The sequence below is a fragment of the Spermophilus citellus genome, assembly GCF_964194105.1.
Source record: "Spermophilus citellus genome assembly, chromosome: 5".
In the NCBI taxonomy this organism is placed as follows: Eukaryota; Metazoa; Chordata; class Mammalia; order Rodentia; family Sciuridae; genus Spermophilus; species Spermophilus citellus.
In genome coordinates, this window is record NC_138186.1 from 134,181,122 (window position 1) to 134,197,787 (window position 16,666).

Genomic DNA, 16,666 nt, shown 5'->3' on the forward strand with positions numbered 1-16,666 from the left:
AACAGACACTTCTCAGAGGAGGATATACAATCAATCAACAAGTACATGAAAAAATGCTCACCATCTCTAGCAGTCAGAGAAATGCAAATCAAAACCACCCTAAGATACCATCTCACTCCAGTAAGATTGGCAGCCACTATGAAGTCAAACCACAACAAGTGCTGGCGAGGATGTGGAGAAAAGGGTACACTTGTACATTGCTGGTGGGACTGCAAATTGGTTCGGCCACTTTGGAAAGCAGTTTGGAGATTCCTGGGAAAGCTGGGAATGGAACCACCATTTGACCCTGCTATTGCCCTTCTCGGACTATTCCCTGAAGACCTTAAAAGAGCATGCTACAGGGATACTGCCACATCGATGTTCATAGCAGCACAATTCACAATAGCTAGACTGTGGATCCAACCCAGATGCCCTTCAATAGATGAATGGATAAAAAAAATGTGGCATCTATACACAATGGAGTACTATGCAGCAATAAAAAATGACAAAATCATAGAATTTGCAGGGAAATGGATGGCACTAGAGCAGATTATGCTTAGTGAAGCTAGCCAATCCCTAAAAAACAAATACCAAATGTCTTCTTTGATATAATGAGAGCAACTATGAACAGAGCAGGGAGGAAGAGCAGGAAGAAAAGATTAACATTAAACAGAGACATGAGATGGGAGGGAAAGGGAGAGAAAAGGGAAATTGCATGGAAATGAAGGGAGACCCTCATTGCTATACAAAATTACATATAAGAGGTTGTGAGGGGAATGGGAAAATAAACAAGGAGAGAAATGAATTACAGTAGATGGGGTAGAGAGAGAAGATGGGAGGGGAGGGGATGGGGGATAGTAGGGCTAGGAAAGGTAGCAGAATACAACAATTACTAATAGGGCATTATGTAAAATTGTGGATGTATAACCAACGTGATTCTGCAATCGGCATTTGGGGTAAAATTGGGGGTTCATAACCCACTTCAATCTAATGTATGAAATATGATATGTCAAGAGCTTTGTAATGTTGTGAACAACCAATAAAAAAAATTAAAAAAAAGGTTTATGAGTTTTGAGCACAAAAAAAGGAAAAGAAATAGTTATTTATAGAACAATTAGGGAATACACATTCTTTTCAAGCTCAAATGAAATATTTTCCAAAGTCGAACAGGTTCTGGGTCGCAAATAGTCTTAACAAATACTAAAAACTCATATAACATGTATGCCACATCCTATAACTACTCTGCTATAAAAAAATATTAATAACAAAAATAGCTTAAAAATAAACAAGTACATCAAGATCATACTGCCGAATGTGTGAACATTTAAAAGAGGACAGTCCTAGGTAAGCCATGAATCAAAGAAGAAATCCTAATGGACAGTAATTAGTGGTAAATATTAAATCATGAATTACAATTAAACTCCCTTATAGAAAAACTTGTGGAATGCAATTAGGCAGATTTAAGAGGAAAATGAGGTCTCAGAAGCATATATTGCAAAACAAGTAAGAAGTATTAATGAGCCAAATATCCACCCAAGAACTTAAAAAAGTGGATAAATTCTTGAAATAGAACAAAGAGAATCCTAAAACTAAGATAAAATACAAATTTATATTAAAAACAAGGATAAAAAGACAATAAAAGAAACCAAAATTATTTTAAAAACACGAATAAAATGGAAAAATCTATAACAAATCAGATGGGGGAGAGAGAGAGAGAGAGAGAGAGAGAGAGAGAGAGACAGACAGAGAGAGAGAGAGAGAGGAGAGAGAGAGAGAGAGAGAGAGAGAGAGAGAGAAGGAGGAAAAGGAGAGAGTGTAGAAAGAGAGGAAAGTAGTGGTGTTTTACTGGTAGACCAGCTCTCTGGGTGGGGGTATTCCCCTATTTATAGAGGTTTATGGTTAGAATAGTGTAAATATTCTTACCATAGTTGATTCTAATCTATCAATATGATGTCACTGACTGCAAACTGGGAGAAATACACAGACAATTGGCTATGGGCAGCCAGATCAAGTCAGCTGCAGCACACCAGAGATGTCACAGATAAATAATATTGGAAGTGAAAAATAAGACCCAATGTGGTAAAAATTTAAAGCATTATAAGAGAATGTCCTGAATAACTGTCATTGTAAATGAAACCCTGGACTAAATGACCATTTCTTAGAGAAATCTCACCAAAATGGATGTCAAAGTTACCTTAACAAGAGCTACATCATAATATTATTGAATAGTTTAAAATCCATCCACTACTTAATAAAACCAAGCAAATCGGTCCAGTGGATTTTAGAAAGCAATTTTCCCAAATTTTAAGGTAGTTTTAAAATTCTAGTTCTCAGAACAAAAGCACTTGTTAGAGGTGTGAATTCTCAAGTTCGATTCATACATACTAAATTAGAAACTCTGGGTGTGAGGCTAATGAATATGTATAAGCAAGGATTCATGCTGAAGTTTGGGAATTACTGTTTCAAGTAAATTATGAACCCTAAATCATACAAACTATTTTAAAAGACAGAAAAATAAGAAATTTTCCTCTAGTGATCTCATTTTCTGAGACCAATATAGATTTCATTCTAGAATCATACAAAAATACTATAAGAAAAGAAAATTATAGGTGGATGTCACGTAGGCTATAAACCCTCTAGACAAAATATTAGCAAATGGAATCTGCCCATGCTTCTGTGTTTGTGTGTGCATGTGTGTGAGTGTACCGTGACTAAATTGGGAGTATCCCATGGTGAGTATCTTATGACTAAGTTGGGAGTGTCTATACCAAAAGATATTTTCATATTAGGAATTCTCCTTTTATATTAGAAACTCCATCACTGCAATTTGCCACATTAAGAAATTAGGAAAAGAAAACATATAATCTCCATAAGTACAGAGAATATTTTTAATATTTTAATATCCATTCATAATAATAATAATAATAATAATAATAATTACAAACTCTTAGCAAGTAGAAATAGAAAAGCATCATCCTGTCAAAGATATCTACTAAAAACCTTAAAAAATATAGTATTTTTTGATGAAATTACAGATATATTCTCTTTAGGAAAAAGACTAAGATATCTTCTAGTACCACTTCTGTTGAACTTTGTACTGGAGGTCCTAGTCTGTACAGCAAAATAATAAAAAGAAATTAAATGGATAGAGATTGGCTAGGAAGAAATAACTACTTGTATTTGGAATATGAGTGATGACAGTCTTTTGACATCAGTAACCACATTCTAGGTGTGATCTGATCTTAACCATATCCTGTGAATAGATCCAACATCTCATAAGAAAAATAAACCAGATGGATGGTGTTGGTCAGAAACCTCACCTCTTTTTGTCTGTCTAATTAGGGCTATAGTTTCTGAGTTTGGGGGGGGGGAACTTATATGTGGAAAAATTCAAATGGATAGAAAGTATGCATTATTTAGAATTCCTTAAGTGCAAGACACAGGAATCAACCCATCTCAACTCACACAAGAAAGTAGGATTGAAGAATAAGGACACCTTTAAACCACCTTTGAGTCAGTCTTAAAGTCAGGAACCAAACTGTATCTTGGGATAATAGAAACAAATGGACAGTTAAAGCCGGATGGGATTAATCAGCACCGACTGCTTTTTCCACTTTTTTTTTTTTTTTTTTTTTTGCAATCCACATGAACCCCGAATCTGATTTGGGTCACATGTCTATCCCCTGGCCAAGGAAAATGGGGACACTTGGATTAACATTTTCATGGTCATATCCATAGAAAAGGAATAGCTTTCCCAATGTGATTTCAGGGCATCATTTCAAAAAGAAGGGGAAATGGATTTTTGGCAGATATAGACAACAGATGTCTGCTGCACAACTGAATAATACAGATTTTGGGAAATGTACCAATGTAGAGCAATGTTACGATTTGCCAGTTTAACCTTGGTGCAAGACCGTTCTTTTTTTTTTTTTTTCAAAGAAATAATTATATAAAGATGAATCATTCTGGAAGTGATTAATAGTAAAGCAGGAAACAAAGTGGGCCAATGTCTTGATGAGAAAGTAACAGACCACCTCTCCAAGGTTGAAGGCATATGCATACACCAAAGTGTTCATTTTTTGCGGGGGTGGGGACAGGTACTAGGGATTGAACTCAGGGGCCCCTCAAACACTGAGCCACATCCTCAGTCCTATTTTGTATTTCATTTAGAGGCAGGGTTTCTTTGAGTTGCTTAGCACCTTGCTGTTGTTGAGGCTGGCTTTGAACTTGCAATCCTCCTGTCTCTGCCTCCTGAGCTGGTGGGATTATAGGCACGTGCCACTCACTGCACCTGGCTTCATGTTTTTTTTTTTTAATTATTTTTCTGCGGTAGTGGCAATTGAACCCAGGGGACCATGTAGCACTGAGCTACACTCCCAGCCCATTTTAATTTTTTAAGAGACAGGGTCTGGATAAATTGCCCAGGCTGGCAATTTAGGCCTCCTGCCTAAATCTCCTAAGTAGCTGGGATTACAAGTGTGTGCTACTGGGCCTGGCACCAAGGTGTTATTTTAGAACTGCCTCTGACTGAAGAGGCTGTTGAGAACCTCTGTTTTAGGATCAGCAACAATCGTGAAGAAACACAAAGTATCCATGATAGTGATTGCATCTCTACCATGTCAAGAAAGGTACTATATTAAGAAACAAAAACAGTAAAACTTCTTTTGGACTGCAAGTTAAAGATGGGGTATCTTGATCTTGATGAGTCTCTGTGGCAAGCAGAGTAACTCTCAAGAGAATCAGCAGCAATTGCAGCATAGCACAGAAGCAAGATGAGAACGCTACAGTAATGAAAATATACGTTTTCTTGAGCCATGTATATACCCTACACATTTAGTGAAATTCAGTTTAGGCATTCTTGAATAAAAAGTTAACAAAAAAAAACCAAAAAAGATTATTTACACTGTTTGCATTATTTTTTATTACATATCTATATAATTTATCTCTGATCACCACCAGAACTTTTGTTAATCAGTATTTTAATGATAGAAAAAGTCTTTGATTTGTGAGCTAGGTTTTCACTAATGAAATTAATGGCATTTGAAATATATGCATTGGATGAAATATTTCAGAAATACTTCTTATCTAAGAACAATATTAAAAAAAATCCAGGGAGCTCTCTATCTTGTTCACTTAGGTATAATGCCAATATTTCATTTGTAATGACATTGTTCTGCTTGCCTTGCAGTGTTTACAAGTGTGGCCTTTATAATCTGGTAAAGAAATTATAGGAAATAGTCTTCACCCACCTCTTAACTTTGGAGGCACCTATTAATTTACATAAATCACCTAAAAGCTGTAAAAGATCAAATTGACTTAAGTCAGTTCACAAGAGTCACTTAAATATTTACCTGTATTTTATTCTTATTTTGTGGTTTCATCTTTTCTTACTCTTGACCTCCCGGGAGTTTTCAGCCTCAAATGGCTACAGGAGTAGAACCATGCATATAAATGCATAAAGTGAACTAGCATAAAACAGGAAGTGGGAAGAACTGGGCCAAATTGCAGATCACCAGGGGGGCTGCCTCTCCTCTGCTTATGCCAAATGCTACCATCTGGGAATGTGGGTCCAGAGTTGCTTCATCTTCTCATTTACTTTTTCATCCAAGGTTTTACTTTAAGTGTTTGTATTTTGATATAAATTTTTCTGATTTTTAAAATAACAAGCAACAAACAATATTCATGTGTGGCCCAGTTATATTACAAGGGTGGCCAGTTTGTAGTCTTTGGTTTACAGTGGAAGAGATGGATGTAATCTGTTTTTTTTCCTCCAGGTTGGCAATTTTTCCCAAAAAAATCATTTGTTGGAAAACCGCTTTTCTAGTTATAATCTTATCCTGCCTCCATCAAACACTTCATGTGTGGATACTACCACTGTCCCACTGATGGATATATTCAACCAATCCTAATTATTTTTGTAATAATAAATTCTACATAATTATTTTAACTACCACTATTTTTGAAAGTACTCTAGTAACTATGAGACAAAGTATACTCATCTATTTCAAAACAAGTATCCATCCACTGATATATTAGTATGTTTCACATGAACCTCTTCTGATTTTAAGTATTTGTAAATTCATTCTTTTTATAAATTTTGAAATTTATATAATTGAGTATCTGGTCATCATTTTCTGGACTATCAATGATTTTATATAATATGGAGAGTTTTATTTATTGAAAGTTAAAAATGCTCAAAAGCAAATTGTCATGTCTTGGAAATAGTAAGCTAATTCCATGATTATTGTATATATGTTTTGTGATTCTAAGTTTTTGTTTTCCTAAGATTCTTTCTGATACCCAAAACATATCTCTTCTATGTGCATTGGGCAATAAAGACGCACAGAACCCTATTCTCAAGGAACTTATGTTCTCAGAAGAGAAAAAAGAAAATAAATTTTAAAAAATTTAAATGTCAGATAATGGTAAATGTTCCAGTGACACTGAAAGAGTGTGATCTTGAAGAGAATGAAAGGCTACAGTGCCGCAGTCTGGCTGGGCACAAAATCACGAGCCACTCACAGCCTTGTAGATTCAAACAGCAATTCTTTATTCCCGAACTCACACCAGCACTCTACACGCGTTCTGGGGGAATTCACGTTCTGGGCAAAATCCACGTTCTGAATCCCAAATACTCTCTGAATCCCAGAGAACTCAACGGGAACTCAAGGAGCGGGCGTGCCTGAGGCAGCAGGATACGCCCTATTCCCAGCAGGGTACACCTTAAACCCTGAACCGCCCTAAACCCAAGGATCAGGATACTCCCTAAAACCTGATCCGCCCTAAACCTGGATCCGCCCTGGTCCTTGAGCAAGGTCACCTTACTCAAGCATACATGCAATGTCACTGCAAATGACCTGGGTCCAAAGGCAAGCCCATTTCCACAATGGAGAGTCCTTCCTCTTGTCAACATGGGGTAGGCTGACAAGAAAATTTCGATGCGTCATACCTACTTGGCAATGGCTCTCAGCACTACAGGATGGTTTTTCTTGTTGCATAAAGATTGGCATGTTCCAAGGTACTAATGTGATTGACATTTTCAAATTCTTCAGTATGGTGTTGCCTAGTAATATTAACTTATTTAATATCTATGGTTGTTTTTACTTTTTATTCTTGTTTTTTTTTTTTTTACGTCATTTTATCAGTGAAATTTGCCCAAGATTTACCTGTTGCCTTGTGCATTTATGTTTACAACAAAATGATATGTTTGGATTATCAATTCTACTTTGACTTTCTTATTTAGTATATTATTCCTTTTCTTAGATTTTTATCACTGTGACAAAATTCCTAGTAAAATCGACTTAGAGGAGAAAAAAACATTATTTTAGCACATGCTGTCAGAGGTTTCAGGACATGGTTGGTTAGCTTCATTATTTAGGACATGAACTGAAGCAGAACATTTTGGTAGTAGGACATGGTAGAGTAGAGCTGCTCATCTCATGGCAGCCTGGAAGTAAGAGAGAAATAAAGGGGCTAGGGACAGACATACCTTTCCAGGGAACTACCCCAGTGACCTACTTTCTCCAACTAAGGTCCACTTCCTACTGTTTCTACCACTTCCCACTAATATTGGCAAATAATTTATCAATGGATTAATCCGCTGAAGAGGTCTGAGTTCTCATGATCCAATCACTTCCCAATAGCCTTCTTTCTGGATATTAATGCAATGGGGGAGAAACTTCAACATACAAGTCTTTGGGAATACTTCATGTCCAAAACATAACATTCCTCTATTTCTGTTTCCTTTTTTAAGTTTCATTATTTTTAGTACTAAAACTTATAAGAGTACAAATGTTTTCCTGAGGTAAATTTTGCCCACAATTGAAAAATGCTAAGGAATTTATTCTAAGCAGGTGGGACCTGGCAGGAGGAAGTGGGTCATTGGGGCAGGCCCCGGAAGTGTGCACTTTTCCTCTCTCTATTCTTCCCAGTCTCCATGTCCTGAGAAGCTTTCCTCTGCTATGACGTTCTTCCATGACATGTTGCCTCACATTGGGCCCAAAATGATGAAACCAGCTTAGTATGAATAGAACCTCTGAAACCAGCAGCCAAAATAAATTTTCCCTCCTCTAAGTTGTTCTTGTCAAGCATTTTGGGTCACAGCAATGCAAAGCTGACTGACACTGGTAGTGAAATTGGTACTGAGAAGTGATGTCATTGATGTGACTAGCCTAACCTTGTGGTTCAGAAACCTTTGGTGCTGTTTTGCTGGATGTATTTGGAAAAGTTGGGGATGCCAGCTGAAAAAGCCTTAGATTGTTGTAAGAAGATCTTAATGAGTGATCCTGGTGGGAGATCAGAACAGAATACCAATAGGAATGTGGACTGTGCTCATGAAATAACAGAGGGAAATGACTCTATTGGGAATTAGACTACAGGCCAACGTATGTTACATTCTGGCAAAGAACTTGTCAACATTTTGCCCACATCTGCAACTTTGTGTGAGGCTGAATTTAAAGGTGATGGACTAATTAATCTGGAAGAGGAAATTTCAAGGCAGCATAGCATTCAGTTTGTGGTATGGAAATGGCTGGAAGCTTTTAGATGGGTTTACTATGAAAATCAATAGCAGAAAATACAGCTGAAGAACTTTTAAAACCTTCAGTTTGGCCATAAAAGTTCATAAGTGCATTTAAAACTGGGGTCAAAGAAGACATGATTGTTAAAAGAGATTACAGCCAAAGATGCTAAGTACTTTTCATAAAGACAACACAGAAGATGACTGAAGACATCTCAGGAATTTGCAAAACTACTTTCATTGCAGGCTCAAGTATGTAGAAGGGAAAATTCCTTTGAGAAAAGATACAAGGGGCTCCTGGCTTGCAAAGGAGAGTATGGGAAGGGGCCTAGGAAGTTGTTTTAATGTTCCCAACTGCCCTTGCACTAGAGACTGCTGTAGCCATGATCCCAGGGGGCCCAGGTACTGTATAAGCTGACGATAGACTTTGGTGTCATCCAATGTGGTTCTGGTTCTTCAGAAAAGTAGGTTGCTAAAGATAGAGGGTCATGAAAGCTTCCACTGGGATTTCAAAGGAGGGCATGGGAAGCTAGGCAAAGTGTAGCAGGGTCAGAATCCCTGCAGATTGTCTATGAGAGGGTGATGTGTGAAGTTGTGAAGGTGAAGCCAAACTGAAATGGAGACACTGGGAATTAAGAGATGCCAGTAAAGTGGACCATCTGCCAAAAAAAAAAAAAAAAAAAAAAGAAAAGAAAAAAAGCTGCTTCCTGCAGAAAGAGTCATGCTCAAGAGAGGCCAAAGGGGCAGGACTGGCCACACCCTTTGGAAATCACATCTTACCACCATGTGCCACAGATACCAGAAATGGACTTATAAAAAATATTTTCCCAGCTGGTTTTGCTTTGGCCCCCATCCTTTCTTTCTATGTCTGTATCCCTCCCTTTTGAAGTGGGAATGTTTACTCTGTGCTACAGATATATTGGATCTATGCAGCTTGCTTTTGATTTTTACAGGGCTCCATAGTCAAGATTTTCCCATGAGTCTCAGAAAACACTTTGAACTTTGACTTTAGGGCATGCTGGAACTGCTAAGACTCTTGCATTTTTGGAGATGGATTAAATGCATTTTGCTTCGTGACATGAACATAAGCTTTTGGGGACAATGTGGTCAAATGTTATGGTTTGGATATTAAGTGTCCCCCAAAATCTTTTGTATTAACGCAGTAATAGTCAGAGATGAAATGAGTAGATTATGAGAGCTGTATTCCAATTGGTCTATCCTAGTTTGAATAGACTGCATGGTAACTGTAGGCAGTTGGGACATGGCTGGAGGAGTGGATAACTGGGGGCACACATCTTCCCTCTCTATTTACTTCCCAGCTTCCCTCTGTCATGCCCTTCTACCATGATGTGTTGGCTTATTTGGGCTCAAAATGATAGAACCAGCCAAGCATGAACTGAACCTTTGAAACTGTGAGCAAAAATAATTTTCCTGTGCTTAGTTTTTCTAGTCACAGCAATGCAAAGCTGACTATAATAGTATTCTTTATAATCTAAACATATGTTTCCTTCCTTCCTTCCCTTTCTTCCTTTCCCCCTTTCTTCTTTTCCTCCTTTCTTCCCTTTCCTGTCTTGTGGCTTTTTTTGTTTTGGTAATTATTACATAGGCATCCACATTCTTCTCTTGTGGATGTAAATTGTATATATATTGATCTAACCCAAAATTATCAAGCAATTTCTCATTTATTTCCTTTTTTATACTTTCTTATTCTATCAAAAATTGAGAGATGTACCAGTTCCCTAAGACAGTTTTTTATTTCACGTTTGCTTTATATGTCTAACATTTTAATAGGACCGAGAAAGCAGAAAAGCTAGAAATGTGCTAGTCTAAACATATGGGATTGTATACAACCCCATTTAGGAAATATATAGCATGAAAAGCTAACTCAAACTCACTTAAACAATGTAGAGAGTGTGTTAGTCAGCTTTTCATTGCTATAACAAATACCTGAGAATTAACTTATGAAGAGAAAATATATATTTTGGCTAACAGTTTGGGGGGTTACTAGTCCATGACCAATTTGCCCTGCTTCTTTGTGCTATGGTGGCACATCTTGATGGAATCATGTAGTAGAGAAACCTACTCACTTTACCTTTGGTAACAAAAGGGAAAGGGAAAGAGACCAGTATCCCACAATTTCCTTCAAGGGCATGTTCTCAACCACCTAAAACCTCCCATTGGACCCGACTTCTTAATGATTTCTACCATCTTCCGATAGTGTCAAACTAAGGATCAAGTCTTTAATGCATGGGCCTTTGGGAGATATTTAAAATGCAAACTATACCAGATATTTCAAATGCAAACTATGCTGTATGAGCTCACATACTTGAGAAGTACAAAAGTCAACTTTAGTTGTGGTTCATTAAACCCAATCTATTCTCTTAGTCCTGTTTTCCTCCATGTATCAGTCTCAACTTCAAGTTGGCTACAGTGCAATATGAATGAGCAAGCTTCCTGTGTGACACCTGAACCTGATGCATTGAGAGGAGGAGAGGGTCTGTGTCACAAAAGTCACAGAATTGCATGTGATAAATACATCAAAGGTCCACATCTTTACAGTCATTAGCTCAGAGGTTGGTACACACTTACTGGCTTATTAATGAATTATTGGATATATTAATTAGTGTTATCCAGATAAACAGAGCCAATAGGATATACATAGATACATAGAGATTTATTATAAGGGATTGGCTCACATGACTATGGAAGCTGAGAAGTCCCACAAGTTAGTTGGTGATACAATTCCAATCCAAATCTGCATGTCTAAGAATCAGAAAAGTCAATGGTGTAAGTCCCAGTAAAGAATGAAATCTTGGGATCCAGGAGAGCTCCTGTTTCGTAGATACATAAAGGAAAATTGAGGTTTAGAGATGATAACAAGCATTTCTGTGTTAGTTCATGGTACTTCTGACCCCAAGACTCTTCATGTCTTTATGACTCTTTATGAACTCATGTCCATTCTCCTCTTCAGCCAGGCTCCTCTGCTTATCTTGAATCTATTCTGGGCTATTTGCAAGCACTGGTAACCTTTCTGGGTTTCAGTTGTCTTTTGCAGTAAGACAATGAACATAAATATATTCATGGACCTGAACTATTATTGTGAAAAAATAACATTTGTTCATTCTAAGTAGTCAATCAACTATTGTAATTCTTCCCATATTTCAGAATATCATCTGGAACAATATCATTCATCAACTTTCAGCCTTCGTAAACTACGTACTTGATGCCCAACCTCACACTGGCACATCATTAGTCTGCTTTATCTAAGGGAGCTATAAAAGGTTATTTTAAAAAATCTTTTTGCATTACAATTATTAATACACCTTTATACCACAATTTATCATGGCATAATTTGGAGTGGACATACTTTATATACAGAGTTACGAAAAATGGTGTTGTGAATGGATAATTATGATTGTAATGCATTCCACTATTGTCATGTATGTAAGAAATTAAAAAAAAAAAGAAAGAAAAAAATCTTTTGACAGCTGATTTCATGTTTGGATCTGGCAATGAGAGACACACTAATACAAAAAGAAGGCAGAAGGGAAAAGATAGATTTTTGTTTTGTTTCTGGCTCTGGCATGGTAAGGGTAGGTGACTGTGGCTATGAGTTCCTGAGCTCCTGCAGCCTCTGTGAGCATATGGGGTCCTGGCTTCCTATTACAGCAGTTTAGAAAAAAGAAAAGAAAAAACTCTAGCAACCTTCCCAAGAATACCACCAAATCCTTTATTCTGCCTGCCTTAGAAGAGATAGTGACTTTTTCAGGATATTCCCATCTTTCTTTTTTGGCTAAGTTTCTGACTTTTTTTTTTGCCACCAATTCACTGACTTTAATTCCTTTTCTTTGAAATGTTTAAAGTGGTTTTAGTTTCCAAAACAGTATCCTTACTGATAGACTTTTGTAAAGATGTTTCAAGTTCTTAGGTTATAAATGTATTAAATTGATATTTTGATGTGCATATAATTTTATATGTAAATCTTAAAAGCTTATTATTATAAAACCATTAAAAATTGCCTCCTAAATCCTAACCGTTTATTTAAAATGTGACTTTGCAAAACATAGTTGCCACTTTCATGACTCTAAGCTATTTCCTTTATGTGATAGAATATCTTGTTTAAGAGACTCTTATTAAAATAATAAATCAGCTTTAAAAGAAACTTTTTTTCTGTTGTTAAAAAAATAATATAGAGCATTTACTCTTACTTTCAATACTACCCTAAGGGAGAGATCACGTTATCTAATGCAATAAGCACAGACTTTAGTCATAACATAATAGCAAAAAAATAAGACTTTAAAAATCAATACAGATGTCATATATACATAAAATTAGGGTTAGGAAAGGCATGCTTGACCTCATAGTCAAACTATAAGATTGGACTCAGGGACTGTGTTTATGTTGGGCTCTTTGCTGGGCATACATTGTTATGATTGAAATTTAACTTCTGGGGCTGGAGGAGGAAATTGACAACTATGCATAGAAAGAGCATGGATAATCACATTAGGTAAAAGAAAAACACCAGCAAAACTGGCTTGTATCCTATTGTTGACAAAGTAGTTCTGCCTTAAAAGTATCATTTGATTACTGTAAGAACAGCAGCATCAAATGATAGGACAAGAGAACAAGCTCTATATCAGCGTTGAAAGCAAAAGATTCAATTAAAGTTTGCTTTACAAAACTCTTGGTTTTACTTCTATTCATCTGCTAGCTATAATGACTGGTATATTCCTGAATCTTGTTTGTTCTGTTTCCAAACATATGAGAAAGTGATGTCCATAGCGATCAGATGATTGCTGGCATGTGGGAGGGGGAAAAAAAACTAGCTGACAGTTGGTATATAAAATAGCCTCCAGACCAATGTAGAATTGACAAACTCTTTGTCTCTGGATATCTTTTTTTTTTTTTTTTTTTTTTTGGTACTGGGGATTGAACCCAGGGGCACTTAGCCATTAGCCACATCCCCAACACTTTTTTTGTATTTTATTTGTAGACAGTGTCTCACTGAGTTGCTTAGGGCCTTGCTAATTTGCTAAGGCTTACTTTGAACTCTCAATCTTCCTGCTTCAGAGCTACTGGGATTATAGGCATATGCCTGGCTTCAGGATATATTTAAACTTTTAAAAATTATAGAAGACCCCCCAAACCTTTATTTGTATGTTAATCTACATTTACTAAATTATAAATTAAAACTTAGAACTGTTTAAAATATTTGTTAATTCATTTAAAAAGAATAGACTCATTAAGTGTTAATGTAGTTGCATATATAAGTCATTTAATAAACAATGGCTGTGTTTTCCAAAACAAAGAAAATTAAATGAGTAGGATGACATTATTTTAGGTTGTGCAAGTCTCTTTAATGTCTGATTTAATAGATACAAATTCTCACATCTAGATCTATATTCAAACTTTGCTATACCACACATCAAACAGCCTCTGGAGAGAGAGTACAACTGAACAGAACAGCCAGAGACTTAGTGTTTTTATGTGCGTTAGTCAGCTTTTTGCTGCTATGACCAAAATACCAGATAAAAACAACTTAGAATGGAAAAGGTTTATTTTGGGCTTACAGTTTCAGAGGTGCAGTCCATGGCCGGGGATTCCATTTCTTTCACTCTGTGATGAGGCAAAACATCATGGAAGAAGCACATGACACAGGAAGGCTGCTTTGCTCAAAGCAGCTGGAAAGAAAAGAGAGAGGGGGGAAGGGTCCAGGGATAGATATAATCCAAGGCTATGCCCCCAGTGACCTGCTTCCTCTAGCCATGCCACACCGGCCCACAGTTACCACCTAATAGTCCAATCAGCTATCAATGGATTAACACAGCAAATGGATTAATCCACTAATGAAGTCAGAGCCCTAATTATTGCCTAAAAGTCCCAACTCTGAACCTTACTGCATTGGAGATCATGCTTTCAATAGTGAGTTTTTTCGGGGACATTCCAGATCCAACCCGTATTATGAAAATAATTTCCCCCTTGCAGATCCTTTGCAAGGGTCACAAGGATACCCAGGGTCACTAGACAACACTTTGAAAACTACTGCCTGATACTAGCTAAAACAACATATGCTCCACTGAGACTTATATGATTTTTCTCATGCACGCTTTCCTGAATTTCTTTAGATATTAAGCAAATAATAAAGAGAATACTTTGATCTTTAAATAAAATAAATAATATCAGATTATTTGGGTGTTGGGAGAACAGAATGGGAAAGAGTGGTTCCTGGAGGAGATGTGTGCTATTCATGAAAGTATTTCATGAGCTAGTAGGAAATAGTAAGTTATAAATAATGGACAATTCCCAGCAATCTGCTGCCAACTCTTTTATCTTTGTTTCAGTGAAGCAAAATAAAATGTTAGTAACAAGAACATTATTACAGAGATGTCTTGAATCTTTTAGGCTCTACTTATTTAAGTAAATACTTTAAAAGTTTGGGCCTTTAACAATTAGTGGAAACCAAGTACTCTTAAAACACTCTTAACAATGTTGAGTATATCTTTGCCTTGTATCATACAAAGACAGAAACTTACCACTCTTATAGGTGGCTGGTGGAAGTGAGATGTATTGTATTCTATGCATTCAATTCTTCTCTTTATATGCAATCGCTGACAAATAAAAAGAAGTTCACTTTTTATCCCTTTATATATCAGTATGTTAATGTGTGTATATGTATATACATACACATACAATGTCATGTGTATGCACATATTCGTTCAACATATTTGCAAAGATTGTAGCAGGCACTATTCCTAGCAATCTGGATTCAGAATATAACATAAATTCCAGAATATAACATAAATTCCTGCACCTGTAAATCTTATGTTTTAGAGAAGCATAATAAAGATGAATAAGCCAAACAAACCATATATTACATTGTGTAAGTATTAGAGAAAAAACCATAATGGTGGTAATAAGAAATTTTGGAAATGTTAGGATTTAAAGTAGGGTGGGGAGTAGAGGACTGGCTGAAAAGACGACATTTGAACACAATTAGAGGGAGCAAGCCATTATGAGTAAGTGTTCAAAGCAGAGGAAAGAGCAACAGCAAAGAATATGGGGTTGAGAGCTTGCATACAGTCCTGTAGGAACACAAGGCTGAGTGAGGTCAGAGAGGTAATGAGGGGAGGAGGATAGAAAGCTATTGGAAGACTTTTGTTTTTGCTTTTTGTTGGGAAGCCAAGGGAGACTTTGAACAGAGGAAGGGCATGACATCACTTCCTTGTTAATGGGTTTGACTTTTGTGTTGAGAATTGACCAGTTCCTGGGGTACTGTAATAGTCCAATGAGAGATAATGTAGATTGTAGTAGAGGAGTTCGTTCATTAGTCAGATCCTGAATGTATTTTGAAGGAAGAGCCAATAGATTATTTACAAAACAAATATGGGAACAAAGAGAGAGGGAGAGACTAAAAATGGTTTGGAGAAGGAAAGATGGAACCATTTACTGAAATAAAGAGAGCTGAAGCCTGGAAGGGTACTTTAGACTCTGTTGATTAATCCCTATCTTACATCTTTTGAAAGACAGAATGTAACTTATTTATCTGTTCTTGTTTTGGTACTGGAGAAGAACCCAGAAGTGCTTTACTACTGAGCTACATCCCTAGTCCTTTTTATTTATTTATTTAGAGACAGAGTCTTTCTAAACTCCTTGGGCTGGTCTTGAATTTGTGATTTCCTGCCTCAGACTCCCCAATTCCTGGGTTTACAGGCCTACTCACCATGCCCAGCTAGAATCTGTTCTAATTCTGGACCCAGAGCAAATAAAAAAATACAAAAACCTTTCAAATTAGAATAATTTATGGACTAGGAAACATACTTATGTTCTGACTACAACTCTCTCAAGGTCTTCAAGTAAGTAATTTAACCTTTTATTATCTGGTTCTTTAAAAGGGTTGGATTGATTAGGTTAACTATTATAGTCTTTTACATTCAAATCCTAGCTGTGTGCCTGTTTCTTTAAAATCAGTCTAGTAGTAAGACCCAATTCATATGATATTGTAGGGGTTAAACCAGTTTAAGCATGTAAAGCACACATGTGACAATGCACATTGGTAGTTAGGATTATTTCTTTAAGCTAGAAACTTCAATACATACCACAATCTTGCTATTATCTGTTCATGGGTTGTGTAGGAGGAGGGGTAAAACGAGGTGGTTAAATGGATGAGAG